Raw genomic sequence first — 401 nt, forward strand, 5'->3', positions numbered from 1 at the left:
GCGAAGGCGAGCCCTGCCTTGTATGCCGCCACCTGTTATCTTCCGAGAAAACGTGATAGTCACGTTTTGTACATTTGTCTCCAGAATGCCCTCTTTGTGTTACAAATCAACGCTTTTTGTGTGACTCTCCTAGAGCGAAAAAGTAAACAGAAACCAAAATTTAAAAAGAAGAAAAGGCACGGGTTGAGATAAAACCGTAAGTCGTTTTTTTAAAGATATGAAAAAAAACCCAAAGAAGGGCATTTTGTAGGATGCTTTAAGTGGCATCCACAATTCTTCTCTCGACTGTGCATTATTCCACAGGAGAAAATACATCTGTCACATAAATACACGGAAATCTTCACTCTGCACACTCTTTTGGTAGCTCTCTACCGTTTCTTGTTCTTCGCATTATTGTGAAA

This window comes from Penaeus monodon, chromosome 31 (assembly GCF_015228065.2).
Source record: "Penaeus monodon isolate SGIC_2016 chromosome 31, NSTDA_Pmon_1, whole genome shotgun sequence".
In the NCBI taxonomy this organism is placed as follows: domain Eukaryota; kingdom Metazoa; phylum Arthropoda; class Malacostraca; order Decapoda; family Penaeidae; genus Penaeus; species Penaeus monodon.